Raw genomic sequence first — 14,560 nt, forward strand, 5'->3', positions numbered from 1 at the left:
CAACTTGCATATTTGTATAGTTTTCAGTTTACTATAGTGATTTACAGCTTAATTTTTGAGTCAAATAAGATGCAGCTATTATTTACTAATTATATCATCTTAGGCAGCTTACTTAACTTTTATAAACCTCATCTATATAATGGGGGCATTTGGTTTATTAATTTTTTAGTTATAGAGGTTTTTTTTTTTTTTTTTTTTGCAAAGATTACTTCATACAATGAATATGCATCAGACTCTAGAATGGAACCTTTACTATTGTTCTATGATGGGTTCAGAGCCCATAGAAGATTGAAGAGTATTTGGTTTTAGAGAATCCAGCAATTGTCTGAAGACGCTCCTACCCAAAGGACTATCAAAGTGGCAAGCAAAGAGGCAGGGCCATTTGGCAAAACCACTATCCTTCATGGCACTCAGAGTCTAAACAAGGAAAGGATTCTGAGGAAAGGATGGAAGCTATGAGGGAAAATACCTTGTCTTATACTCTTGCTGCATGGAGCCTAATTCCCCAAACCCCCAAACCTCCAAGCATGGTGAGATGGATTCTAAGTAAAGCACTTATGGAAATTGGCAAAGCCTGGTCTTTGTCTTACATGATTTCTTAAGGTCAGAGAAGCCTTTGCACAGCAGAGAGGTAATAAGGGGTCTTTGCATCAGTTGCCATGGAGACAACTGACTGATTCATATCTCAGTTTCCTACAGACCTTACAGGGCACTGAGGCCGACCTCAGTGGTGACTGTCACCTGTCATAGGAGGTGTGTGTCACAGGGCTCTTGGGTTACCTACAGGGTTCAGTAAGGCTTCTCTCTGCCAAGAAAAGGCATATGGCTCAGAGGATTCATGGTGATAAAAAGGGCTGGGATAAATAAAAACATAAGGCAACCACATTCACCATTTTTGCAGACAGAAGATGGTAGCAAACAGAGCCAGATCAAAATGAGAAAGTTGTTTTTATGTATTTGTGACAGTGGATCCATTTCCATCTGCTTCCTCTCTTCCAACTGCCCCCATCTACCCTCCTAACCCCTACAGAATTAGACCTAGAAGTGAAAAGGCATGCGATATTCTGAATCACACTGCCTCCTTGCATGCCATGTCAAGCTTTGGAGATGAAAAGTATCCCCACTTAAGGTCTCCAGGGCCAGAACTCAAACCTGCTTTTGGAAAGGAGAGAAAATAAGATGCAAATTATCAAGTGTGAGGTTTTATGTTCAAGTCAACTGAGGCTTAATAACTGAAAGTGACCAGAAATCAGTGGAATCTGCTAAAGATGTCTTTAATGGTTTTGAAAAAGAGCTATGATAGAATATTTAGTTATTGATGAAAAATACATTATTTAGAATTTATTCCCCACTGAATTTGTATTACTTGATTCATCAATTTTATCATGAATGTTCTAAAAGAAGTTTCCAGTGCAGAACAAATACTAAACAAATTCCCTTGTTTGTTATAGTGTTGTAGGTTGTGTGACTTCTATCGACAGCCATAAAGCTCATTTAGAGCTTGAAAGAGGATGACACCTTGATTGACTGCAGCCTTATTCCTGACCCACAGAAACTGAGGTAAGAGACACATACTGGTGTTAAATTGTTAAATTTGTGGTCGTTTGTTACACAGCATAGAAAATGAACACATTGTAGTACCACACGCCAAATAATATTTTAAGAAAAAAGTAGTTAATTGTTTTGCAAATTATTAAGAGGGCAGAGATGATTGGAGTTGACAAATAATCCTTATTTAGTGATTTTACTTGGTGGTGGAGCAAGGTCGGTTGATGTGGGTTGAGGAGCAAGTGGAAGATGAGCTAATGGTGAATGTGAAGTCAACTTCTGGCGAAGTCTCATTTGAAAGGAAGGTAAGATCTAAGGAGATTGCTAATAGGGAATGTGAGCTGGAGGGTGATGTTCGGGTTTAGGGTTATCAATATGTTCTTTTTTAAAACACAAGAGACTTGGACATTTTTAAACTTTTTTTTTTAAATTTAACTGAGGAGTGATTGAGAAAGGGTGAGGTGATCCCCACAATAGGTGCACTTTTGTGTTGGATGTTTTCTCATTCAATCTAATATTGTCAATGATTATTCATTTCAACATAAACCTCTGAGAATAAATTTAAAAATGACAAAATATGCTTCTATTTATTTTTCTTATAGGAGATGCAATATTTATATAGTTTTGTTTTTTTTATAATTTATAGGAACAGAATTTTGTTCAAGTGTCTGTCATGATGAATTAACTTTTGAATCTTTACTTGTAGCTATTTATAAATAACTAGTAGCCCTGCGCATGAATCTGTGTGCCAGTAGCTCGCTGCCACCCTCCAGTAGCTCTTTGCCCGCTAGCCTGCACTCCTGTAGTTCCCATGCCCCCCTCCCTTATAGCTTGCTCCCCTTATAGCTTGCTGCCCTGCCCCCTCCTATAGCTCTCTGCAGCCTGCTTATACCCAGTAGCTCACTGCTGACCTTCTGTAGCTCTCTGCCCACTGCCCTGCCCTCCTGTAGCTCCCTCCACCCCCCCACTGGCCCATAGCTTGCTGCCCTGCCCCCTCCTGTAGCTCTCCGCTGCCCACTTGTAGCTTGCTGCCCCACCCTCCGGCTGATCTGTGATCTGATTGTTACGCAGTTGGTCATTACACTTCACGGCATAACGACCATTTGCATATTACATCTTTATTATATAGGATGATATTACAAAAAATGTTGTATTGCCCTCTGTCCAGGTTAACCTGAAATATATTTTTAAATATTTAAATAATTTAATGAATGTATGACACATTTTTTTCTCTCATCAGTTAGTGACTTTGATAAAGAAAAAGTACCTTACCTGAAGCAATTACTTATTTTTCAAAATAGAAATGCATAAATGTAATTTATAAGGAATTTATCATATTTTCAATAGCAAGCATTTAGATATTAGTAACATGACAGAGCAATTACCTAAGTGTTAAGGATTATATAAAACTTTATGAGATTAGAATACATTTTTTACACTGAACCTTTAGGCCTCAAATATTTTAACTCCACATCTATTGAGAAATGTATATGGAGCCTTTACTGGTAAGCATATTTTCCCTCTGGTAATTATTTATATAAAAAATAATCATTTGCATGGAATGAAATTTTGTATCCTGTAATAACTGGTAATGTGTAATAATTTAGAAAACTATGGTGGCTGTAAGAACAAAATAGTGATATTTGATATTTTCATGAAATCAAGACCTATCTATATATTTAAAAGCCTAAGCAACCATCGCAATCGAAACAGGCTGAACTGAACAGGCTGAGTGGGGAGACCAGGCTGGCAGGAGGGGAAGTTAGGGGTGATCAGGCCAGCAGAGGGGGGCAGTGAGGAGCGACCAGGCTGGTGGGTGGGGAATTGGGGCAACCAGGCCAGTTGGGGGGGAGTTAGGGGAGACCAGGCCGGCAGGGGGGCAGTTAGGGGTAACCAGGCCATCAGGGGGGAAATTAGGGGTGATCAGGCAGGCAGGCAGGTGAGCAGTTAGGAGCCAGTGGTCCCAGATTGTGAAGGGGATGTCTGACTGCTGGTTTAGGCCCGATCCCTGTGGACCTAAACTGGCAGTGGAACATCCCCCAAGGGGTCCCAGATTGGAAAGGGTACAGGCTGGGCTGAGGGGAGACCCCCCATGCACGAATTTTGTGCACCAGGCCTCTACTCTTAGTAATAAAGAGCTAATATGCTAATTAGACCCGAACAGCTAAACAACCTCCTGGACATCCTTCCAGAGACCTTCTGGACGAAGCTGGGGCTGTGAGGGCCTATGAGGGCTGGCCAGCACTGCGAGGGCCGAGCCCCTTGCACGAATTTTGTGCATCGGGCCTCTAGTATTATTATAAAAGGGAATTAAAAGGAGAAAGACAATGTCTATACTTTTTTCTTATCCAAGAAATACTAGAGAAAAATATAAATTATCTTTATGAATATGTTCTAATACATGCACATTAAGTAACTAGAGAAAATTTCATGACATAAACTGTTATTTAGAACATAAAACATGAAATCTGATAAACATGTAGAATTGATATGTGAACTTACAAGATACGGAGACAGAATATGTAATGATTATTGCTTTAATGTCTTTTTTCATAAAAAATTTAGACTTCATATAATGTCACTAGAAATGTGACATGTTTTTTCTGCCTAATTAATTGTTAGATGTCATATATCTTATTAAAATTTTTAGAGTTTATTATGTCAGCAGAATATGAAAATAGTTATGCTTCATTGAACTGCTTAATGTTACATGCAAGAAACTATGAAAAGATAGTTAAAATATACCCTTATTGTAATATTTATTCAAATAATAAATGCTATGAAATCAGACCCAACAAAGGACATGTCACAGTTTGATGTCATTAATATTCAGACAAATGTAAGCAGAAATGTTCTTGGAGCTGGGTGAAGATGCTTACTCAACACCAATGGCACAGCTTACTTCAGCATTTGGACTTTCCAAAGACATGCTCCTAACTTTGTTTGTTTTAAACACAATGAATGCTGAAGGGTACATCAAGGTAGGTGAGATTGAGAACTAGACTAACCTATGTGTAATTAGTAATACTCTTGTAACACATACACATACATCAATTGGCTGAGCTGACTTCTGCAGAACTAGATCTATCCAATATTAGGCTTTAGTACAAAGGTGAAATTTAGTTTACTATGATCCCTGGAAATACAATATTTTCAAATTATTTTATTGATTGATGAAATTTGAGAGAGAGAGAGAGAGAGAGAGAGAGAGAGAATGATTGTTTTGTTATTCCACTTACATATGCATTTAATTGGTTGATTCTTGTAAGTACCCTAACCAGGAATTAAACTTGCAACCTTGGCATACTGGGATGACACTTGAACCAACTGAGCTACCTGGCCAATGTGGAAATACAGAATATTTTAAAATCCACAAGTTTCAGCAAAGCTGCTGCTAGAAACATATTAGATTATTATCTATATTTTTTAGAGAGAGTGGAAGGGAGGGAGAGAGAGAGAGAAACATTGACGTGAGACCTGCCAACCTTCAGTCCCTGGGCTGGCACTCTAACCAAATTGGTCAGACCATGAAATGATTTTTAAAATTTCAGAAGAGTTTATAGCAAAACTACAGTTATCCTCTCTAATAAAAGAGTAATATGCAAATTAACCATCACTCCGCTACATAAGCCACACCCACCAGCCCAGCCACGCCCACCAGCCAAGGGTGAGTATGCAAATTAACCCCAACCAAGATGGCTACCAGAAGGGAGGCTTGGGTTTCCCCGGCAACAGAGGAAGCCAAGCTTTCCACACACTCTGACGGGCACAGGCCTCCACTCAAGGATACAAAGTTTCAAGTACAGAAGGTAAACAAATCCAAACAGAAATGGCGGTAGCTTCGGATCGAGCAGGAGGCTTGGCTCTGCTCCAGGTTACAAAGTTTCAATTGTAGAAGGTAAATAAATTCCAGATACCAGGGCCTCTGCTTGGGTCGCCAGGGGCGTGGCTGGCCTGCAAACCACCACAGGCCCCTTGCCCAGGCCTCTCCACGCCCCAAGGGAACCCCCACCCTGATCCAGGACACCCTTTAGGGCAAACCAGCTGGTCCTCACCCGTGCATCAGGCCTCTATCCTATCTAATAAAAGAGTAATATGCAGATTGACCATCACTCCAACACACAAGATCAAGATAGCTGCCCCTATGTTGTCAAAATCCTGTCCCCATGTGGACACAAGATGGCCACCACAAGATGGCTAGCAGGGGAGGGCAGTTGGGAGGGACCAGGCCTGCAAGGGAAGGCAGTTGAGAGGGAGCAGGCCTGCAAGGGAGGGCAGTTGGTGGTGATCAACCCTGCAGAGGAGGGCAGTTAGGGGTGACCAGGCCGGCAGATGAGGGAAGTTGGGGGCAAACAGGCTGGCAGGGGAGCAGTTAGACATCAATCAGGCTGGCAGTGGAGTGTTTAGGGGGTGATCAGGTTGGCAGGCAGAAGTGGTTAGGGGCAATCAGGAAGGCAGGCAGGTGAGCAGTTGGGAGCCAGCAGTCCTGGATTGTCAGAGGGATGTCCGGTGGGATCAGGCCTAAACGGGGAGTCAGACATTTCTCGAGGGGTCCCAGATTGGAGAGGGTACTAGCTGGGCTGAGGGACACCCCCCCGCCCCGTGCATGAATTTCATGCACCAGGCCTCTAGTCCTATATAATAAAAGCCTAATATGCTAAGTGTCTGGTTGACCGGTTAGCCATTCAACCAATCAAAGCGTAATATGCTAATGATATGCTAAGGTAGCTCAACCACTTGCTATGACATGCACTGACCACCAGGAACAGGCAGTCAACCAGTTGACCAGTCACTATTATATGCACTGACCACCAGGGGGCAGATGCTCCAACTGGTAGGTTAGCTTGCTGCCGGGGTCCAGCCAAACAGGACTGAATGAGACGGGCCCAACATGTCCCGGAGCCCTCCCACAGTCCCTCTCCAGCTGGGCAACCTCCCATGTCCCTCCCCAGCCCCGATCGTGAACCGATGGGGTTCTTCAGCTTGGCCTGCTCCCTCTTGCAATTCGGGACCTCTGGGGCAATGTCAGAGAGCTGGTTTCAGCCCAATTCCACAGGCCAGGCTGAGGGACCCCACTGGTGTACAAATTCATGAACCCAGCCTCTAGTTTGTAATATAATAAGGTATAACATTATTATAGGTATATAATGTGTTCATTAATATAGTGAACTTATTTGTTAATATAAATACCAGATGCTCTACTGTGTTTAGTTTATATATTTACTTTAAGTGTTTGAAGTTTTAAAACAAGTTTCTTACATTTAACTCACTGTTTTACAACTTAATGGTGAAAGTATTGATTCTTAGCCAGGCTGCCTGGGATTGAGTCACCACTTACCAGCTGGTGACCTTAGTTAGATACTCAAACTCATAGTATCTCAGTTTTTCATGTTAAAGTGGCGATAATAATGGCATGTCCTTTAACAGGGTTGTGAGGATTTAATGTATGTAAAGTACTTAGAACTATTCCTGGCAGTTACAAATTTCTTGATAGATATTTGCTCTAAATATTGGGCCTAGTAAAATCACTTTTGCCCTTCCTAGGCAATATAACTTCTGGAATTCATTATTAATATCCTGATCATCTTCAGTGATGGCGAACCTATGACATGCGTGTCAGCACTGACATGCGTAGCCATTTCTAATGACATGCGGCCACTTCAGCGGCCGCATGCCGAGGATGAAACATTTGCGAAATCATGTTTTTTCCTCAAAGTGACACACTACCCAAGTTATGCTCAGTTTTTTGGCGAAGTTTGACACACCAAGCTCAAAAGGTTGCCCATCACTGATCTAAATATTTTTATGTCATAGTTAGAGATGCATAAGTAAAAAATATTTAATAAGTTTCTATTAAATGTGAGATTCAGATGCGAGCAGTGAATAAGTTTATCAAATCTATTAATATTTAGGACCCATGAGTCATGATTTCTCTGTATCAACTCAATATTAATTATGTGGAGTTATATCAGTGGGATGGTTCAACAACATTTAGTAGGTATTTAAGCAGTACAGATTCACATTTTAAAATAATTTTTAAGTATATAAATACTATTCAAAATTAATTTAAAAATAATTAGTCAAAATTAATAAAATATTAAATATGATATTATATAAAAATTAAAAGTTAGCCAATATTTGTAAAACTAAATTAATGAACTGCTTCTGATTTTGTGCAATTTAATTTTGCTTCAGATACAGGTTTTTCAATAAAGGTTCTCCTGTACCATTTCTAAAATCTTGAGCTATTAGTTAGTCTTCAAGAACTTTTGCTCAGAAGTAAGACTGGCAATAGTAATAGTTGAAGAAGAAACTGTAGTAGTTATAGAATTAAAGATGCGCTAGCATAGTAGACTTTTTAAGACATTAATAATTTCAAATAATTTGAGTTATAAATAGAAATTTACAATTTAATAAGTCACCTGTAGTAATTGATAAAATTACAGTAATGTAGGTCAGAAGTTACATTAAATGTATATGGGACATAAGGCAATACAATGAAATTACCAGACATTTTAGTCTACCATCCCACCTCGTGTAGAGATTTATGATAAATATATTTTTATTTTGTTTCTTCTATTTACTCTTTTGTGTTTGGATTATTATGGAAACACAGATTTTCCAAATGTGGAAAATAAAAATGAATTTACAGATGAAGTCTAGGTGTTTGATTATTACTATGTGTGCAATCTTTATTTCAAAGAAGAGAACCAAAATTGTACATGCAAGCCAGCATAATGATATCTTGAAGCAAAGAGCTATTTTCATAGCACATTACATAATAGACTAGGTGTGAAATTAGTTTTATGGTGAATGGATACCCTGAAGGTTGTTAGCTTTTTATTATGTACAGCTTTTGTACACTGATACATTAGCATTTTTGCTATAGATAACAAAATTAATATGTTTAAATGAATGACTAACTCTTAAAGTGCAATAACCATTTCCTATGTTCCCAAATAGTAATTTCACTCTTATTTTGCAACAAAAACCCAAAAAGAGTTTTGCTGCAGGTTTAGCTGTACATGTATTTTCATAATATAAGGAATGAAATAAAAAATAGAAAAGAACACACTTTCCAAGTGAAATTTTACAGGAAAACAAATAAACATATATAGAACTATATTAGTTATAAACGCTTTGTGGCTTGAGTCTGGTTCACTTTTCAATCAGTCTAAAGGTATGGACAAAATTGTCTGTCACTAAGGCTAAACTGCAATGACAAAATGAACTAAGGACTTCTGTGTTAACTTCGCAGCAAAAAACAGAGGGCCATTTGTGTTTCTTTTTCTCTAAATTGAGCTGTTAACTTAGTGTATGCCAATGGTAATGAAAAAGAACCACAGAGTCTTCTCTTACTTGTGGATCTTTTTGGAGTCACGGAATTTAATTTTGTTTTCTTGTTTTATTCAAAAATTACCATAAGGACTATGTAAAATGCAACATTTCCTACGTGTCAAAGAATTAATAAATTGTGTTTAAAATTATAAATACTAATATAACCAATCCCCATATTTCCTCTTTGTGAGTTTTATAAATATTTAGCACATAGGTATAAGAGTTAGATATTGTGAATTCTATAATTACCCTTATCCTGGAAGATGCTATTATATTTCTAAATTTTACCTTTAAAGCTATCCATTTATATAGGAAAATATCAAATTCTGATTGGGAAGAAGTGGATCTGTAAAGAGGTTATTAGGTGTTTGACATCATGAGTACATATGGTATATTAAATATGGCATTAAGTTTAGTGCTTATTCCTCCTGCATGTTATTCAGATAAAATTTTCTGTAAATTAGTCACATACATGGTCAGGAAAAACATGTTTTTTCCTTAGGTGGTTTGTCCAATATAATGCATAATCTTTATTATCTTTTCAATTATCTTACTGTGAGATTTTTAAAATGTTTTGAGCACTCAAAATATATTTTCTCTCACACCAGACAACCAGACAATTATTCTAATCCTCTCCCAGATATCCATTTTTTATTTATTTAAAACATTATTCATATTAGTTAGCATCAACCAAAAAATCCAAACAGAAGGAATAACTAAGGTTTATTAAATTCTTAATTTGTATCATTCATGGGGAAAAACACTTTAGGTGAATTGTCTAATTTTGTCATCAAAAATTAGAATAAGTACTAGAAGTATTTTTTATTTTATATACAAGGCAACTGATGCTTAAATAACTTGCCAAAAATTACATGACCAGTACGTGGTAGGAAAAGATATAAAAAATCTTAGACTAGACTGCATTATGCTGATATGAGTATAAACTCAAAGTAGGAAGCCCAAAGGAAAAGAGTAGTAAAGTGTCAAGAGCTTAGCAAATTCCTGCTTTGAACGCCTCTGGGAGATTTGAGCCTCTCCAGTGGGAGAGAGACAGCAGGGCTTTGGATTAAGGTTCCAGGAACACTGAGCACCATAAAGAAGAGCTGTTTCGCCAAATGAAAATCAGAGTAATAGTAAGAAAGGAAGGGATGGTATATGTAATGCTTGCATATAAGCTAGTCAATACATCTATTCATCTAACAATCATTTTTTTCAAAACAGTTTTCCTACTAAAAACTAGCAAACTAGACAACTATTTGGCATTTCTTATTCATTGTATATCTGGCAAAGAGAAACAATCTTTAGCATGAATAGCTATGAAAATGTGAAAATGTCTCGTCAGTTGAATAACAATATCTGGATATTTATTTCAGTGCAATTTTAATGCATATTGAGATTTCTGACAATATCCAAACATAAATATAGTATACAATACATTTTTAACATTTTTTTCTTTTTTAATATACCTTTATTGTTGAAAGTATTACTTATGTCCCTTTTTTCCCCCCATTGCCCTCTCCCACTCCCTTCACCTGCAAGGACACTGTCTGTGTCCTTGGGTTATGCATATATCTCAGAGTCATAAACCTTCAAAATCTAGCATTGTGTTTTGTGAATTTGCTACAACATATTTTACTGCCTTATCTGTGAGCACACAATGGGTGCAGGCCTATGTTTTGTTTCTTGTTCTCTAGTATGTCCTCCATTTCCTTCCTGGTATAACACATTTTGGTAATTAAATTTATATATAATATGTTAAATATATATATATACACACATATATATATGATATATATAATATTATATATTATATACATATAATATATATATATATAATATATTATTATATATGATATTATATATATATACACACACATATATAAAATATATTTGTAAGTATTTAATCAACGCACTAATAAAAGAGAATGTGTTCAATTTGCATCTTATTTAATGAAGTATTACAAATTAGATCTAAGGACCAAATGAGCTTCTAGGTTTCAATTGGACTACATATTTATGAATATCAAGTGAGACTATCAATATAAAAATCAATTACCTTTTGTCTGAAATATATTGAAAAGTGCAAAACATAGGTTACAATTACTGTAAGTTTTACTTCTCTTCCAGAGAATAATAGTTTACAATTTTTTAATGATTTAATGAATTTCCTTATGGTCTACATTATGAGAAAAAAAACTAAACTTGAAATTATAGATCATTTTTAGCTGAAGTTTAGCAGTAATGTATGTTCAAGGTGCAGTTAATTTCAGGCCTATACAAATTATTAATGTTCACATGGAAGTTATCATCTGTGGCATGAAATATTTAAAATGATGTGAAGTTCAGTCTTTATTTTACTTATTTAATCCTAAATTACTTAAAATGACAACTTCTATATTGTTACCTTATTTCAGCTTTCATTTTTATAAGAGAAACAAAATGAACAAAATGTAAAGCTTTGATGCTGACACAGAATAAACAACTATAAACTTTCTTTTAGTAAGTTGAGAATATCTGAAGTTAATACAGTAATTCTGCTTTATTTACCTGGCATCATTGACGAATAAGCTATTTCACAAACATAAATTATTCAAATGACTAAAATTCTCCCAGTTACTAACTGAAACTTTCATTATAACTGTTCTGTTAGAAATCTTTCAGTAACTCCTGACACACTTTCTGATTCAATTTATAGTAAAGTGAATATAATTTAGCATTTTCTTGTTGATTCAATCAATCATGTTAAATGCTAGTCATTTATTCATCAAACATTTACTGAATGCCCAGTGATTCAAAATCTGAAAAAGGACTGGGTTTAAAAGGATGGATCTCCAACATGAATTCCCTACTGATAGCCGTTGGTATCATACGAGTAAGTGACCATCTTACAAAGAGGGGTTTGGATTTTTCCTTCTGATTCCCATAAGGATCTGTGGATAGTTGCTCCTGAATCTTAGCATAAACAAGAACTTTTTTTTTGCCGTAGACAGTTTGGCTAAGTAGCTAGAGGGTCGGCCTGAAGAGTCCCTAAGTCCATTTCAATCAAGGGCACACACTTTGGTTGCAGGCTCCCGGCCCTGGTTGGGGCATGTGGGAGGCAACCAGAGGATGTGTCTCTCTCATATCAGTGTTTCTCTCTGTCTCTCCCTTCCACTCTCTGTAAAAATCAGTGGAAAAAAATATCCTGGGGTGAGGATTAAAACACACACACACACACACACACACACACAACACACAAACCAAAAAAACAACAACATTACCTTTTAAAGCCTATGTTGCAATTCCTTCTCCCTAGGGACTGGAATCCCATCTGGACCCCAGACCTAGGACTCTTTTACAGTTGCTGTGACCACCTTAATTATGGAAACATTATTTTATAAACATTACAAGGGAATGAAAATACAAAGAATTATGATGATGATGTGTAGCTTTATTTTCCCTCTTTTTAGATTTCCCATTACATTTTAATGTGGGGATTTGTTTCTAAGGAAACTTCTCTCATATTACTTAAGGGAGTCATTATACTTTGTCTGCCAAATCATATGCATAATCTTCATTTTATATATTGGATAGGTGGGGTAATTAAGCACTGACATTCTGTCACATCTTCTCATGAGCCTTTCTATAATGCACAGACCCTAAAGCTCAACAATTCCAGGACTTCCTTACGGCTATGGATAAAGGCTTTGCTAACAATAAATTCTCAGTTTAAAATCACTCTAGGTTTCCATTTCCTGTACTGAACCCAAATTGACATTCATAAAATATCAGATCTCTTAAGTAATATGATGGAAATAGATACAGTATGAATGCATGAGCTTTTGGGTAACTAGTTTCCTCTTAAGTCTTGTAAGTTAATGTTTATTTGTGCATGTATGTATTTCTTTATTTTATTTGGCTCACTACTATGCTGCCCATGGATAAAATAAATGAAATTGCAAATTTAACTCAAAAGAAGCAGAACCTGAAGGGTAAAAGAAAACAGTGGGAAAATATTTTCCTAGGAAGCAGTTAACTTGTTGGTACTGGTAGGTACATGAGGTCAAGAAGTGAATTTTAAAAATGCAGAGCAGAACATGTCAAAATAACTTTCAATTTATCAGGTCATTTAAAATTCTGAGGGGCTCAGTCCCTGTTCTGCCTGTAAGACTGAAAACTCTATTGTAGTAGAAGAGAAAAAGAAAATTCATAAACATGGAGCCAATGACCATACAGATTGGAAAAGAACTTTAGGAAAAAGAAAAAAAACAACAAGGTAATAGTATGCTGTTTAAAGAATATGTTTGCAGTTCACATGGTTTGGGCACATGTTATCTCTATTGTTAAAAACATTTTAAAACCTGCTTTATTCCCAATTGAAACAAACAAAGCTGACATTACGTCAATTTCCAGGGTCCTTTCTTAAGTAAGAGCAGAGATTAAATTCCTGATTGGATGAGTATATGGGGTTCACTAAAAGAATCAACTGCAACACAATAGACTCTCCAAAATCTGTGGTAAATGTCCATAAAAATAAATCATTGGAAGTTTAGAGAAAAAAGAAATGCTTGCAAATTAATGAAAGATAATTACTTCATTGGAGGCTGAAGGAAACTGGGATTTATTGAGAAATGTAATGATTGGGGGAAGCTTTGCTCTCTTTGAGAATTATCCATCTTGAACTTTTAAGACTGTCACCAAAGTAATAAGAGTACTTACAGGAGTTTGGTTTGGGTTTTAGTCTTGGATATATTTTTTAATATATTTTATTGATTTTTTTACAGAGAGGAAGAGAGAGGGATAGAGAGTTAGAAACATTGATGAGAGAGAAACATTGATCAGCTGCCTCTTGCACACCCCCTACTGGGGATGTGCCCACAACCAAGGTACATGCCCTTGACTGGAATCGAACCTGGGACCCTAGAGTCCGCAGGCTGACGCTCTATCCACTGAGCCAAACCGGTTTCGGTTGGATATTTTGTTTTGGTCCAGTTTAAGTTTCTCTTTAGTAGTCAAAAGAAATATGTTAAGTAGTCTAAGACCTTTTGTTTCTTTTCATTATGCCTTTATACAATTAACAATGAAATGCATAGGTAAATGTGATATGTGGTTCAAAATATAAATATGCACACTGATGGCTAAATTTATATCTTTTCCAGTATATGATTTCATATCAAATGATCCTATTTTTATCATTTTAGCTTTTTTCTCACAGGGATTTATTTGTTTGTTTATCCTTATTTTAATACTAGAGGCCTGGTGCACGAAATTTGTGCACTTGGGGGGGGTGTCCCCTCAGCCTGACCTGTGCCCTCTCACAGTCCGGGAGCCCTGGGGGGATGTCCGACTGATGGCTTAGGCGGGCCTAAGCCATCAGTCGGACATCCTTAGCATTGTCACGGAGGCAGGAGAGGCTCCCACCACTGCCGCTGTGCTTGCCAGCCATGAGCCTGGCTTCTGGCTGAGCGGCGCTCCCCCTGTGGGAGCACACTGACCACCAGGAGGCAGCTCCTGCATTGAGTGTCTGCCTCCTGGTGGTCAGTGCGCATCATAGTGACTGGTCATTCCACCATTTGGTCATTTGCATATTATCCTTTTATTATGTAGGATTTTTTTCATAAAAACTGTTCATTTTTAATCTGTACAACTTGATGAGTTTGGAGATATGTATAACCCATGGAAACATTACCTCCAT

The 14,560-nt window shown here is 37.1% G+C and overlaps 1 long non-coding RNA gene across 1 annotated transcript in view; it reads left to right on the forward strand.

The window, feature by feature from the left end:
* The first annotated feature begins 296 nt into the window (after positions 1 to 296).
* LOC114231548 (uncharacterized) overlaps positions 297 to 14,560 on the forward strand; it is a 49,697-nt gene continuing 35,433 nt past the window's right edge. Inside the window, exons 1-2 of the long non-coding RNA XR_008556244.1 lie at positions 297 to 530; positions 1,452 to 1,560. This is a non-coding gene — a long non-coding RNA (uncharacterized LOC114231548). The remainder of the gene's footprint in view (positions 531 to 1,451; positions 1,561 to 14,560) is intronic.

This window comes from Eptesicus fuscus, chromosome 6, assembly GCF_027574615.1.
Source record: "Eptesicus fuscus isolate TK198812 chromosome 6, DD_ASM_mEF_20220401, whole genome shotgun sequence".
Lineage (NCBI taxonomy): Eukaryota > Metazoa > Chordata > Mammalia > Chiroptera > Vespertilionidae > Eptesicus > Eptesicus fuscus.